The sequence below is a fragment of the Pseudophryne corroboree genome, chromosome 3, assembly GCF_028390025.1.
Source record: "Pseudophryne corroboree isolate aPseCor3 chromosome 3, aPseCor3.hap2, whole genome shotgun sequence".
NCBI lineage: Eukaryota > Metazoa > Chordata > Amphibia > Anura > Myobatrachidae > Pseudophryne > Pseudophryne corroboree.
The window spans coordinates 678861475-678862563 of NC_086446.1; positions in this window are offsets into that span (position 1 = coordinate 678861475).

Sequence of the window (1089 nt, forward strand, 5' to 3'; positions counted from 1 at the left end):
GTGTCCAACCTCCTGCTGAATTATGAATTGGATATGGTCAGCGCACTCAGATGTGAGGATGTGTGTGAAGATTTGAAGGATGAGAGGAGGGGGGGGAAGGAATATCAATTTAGTCAATGATTGTGTGTAAATGATTAAAGAAATGAGGACTATGTTTGTACTGATATGAAATCTGATATTTATTTGAGGGTAACAAAGTCTCTATCAGGTGTGTCCTGCGGACCACCCTTTGTGCAGTATACCCTCCTAAATGGTATACCCTGATCTGGATTGACCCCCTGATGGGTGAATGTCAGGTGTTCCTGTTAGGGCACCTTTACCATAGGTGGATATGACCTATGTATTTAGTATGAGTATAATAGTTTATCAGTGTTCGTGGGGTGATGAGACTATTGCGGCGTCCCGCTAGTCCGACCCTTGTATTGCTGATGTCTATGTGCACCACTATGAGGAGACAGGTTACGGGCTTGGTTCTTTTACTTACCACCGGGGGTGCGTTCAGTGCGCCTGTGCCGGCTCAGCTTCCGTGCCTGTATTCTCCGGTGCTGTTGTCTACCAGTCCGTGGCATCTCGAACACCGTGCGGTGCAGCAGCCGCTGCACTCGCCTGCTTAGGGTCCCGTAGGTCACTTCTTGGTAGCCGCATCATGTGATGCGTCACGTGGTGCGATATCTCTCGGGAAGTCCTCGTTCTCCAGCCGGGGGAGAGAGCTGTGAAGTGTAGTAAATAGTTGTGTTGCAGTGTCCAGCAGTGTCCAACGTGTTTCAGCAATAATGCCTTTGTCAAGGATTACCTGCCATAAGTACTTGGATGCTTTTAAACATCCCTGTATGTATTGATTGGCTGTATGGGAGTTCAACTCCGTCTGTCATTGGTGGAGTCAGTCTGTGTCTATGTATCTGTGATTGGCTATCATGGGAATGCAGACTCCTTAGTCATTGGAGGAGTAATCTGTCAATCAAGCAGTTGTCCGTGGATATGTGTCTGTATGTCGGTGATTGTTAACCATTTGTTGTGAATGGGATTAATGATTTAATGGTGAGTGCGGTGTATCGTGAGGGGTTAAATGAGGGATTGCAATTGTTGAGA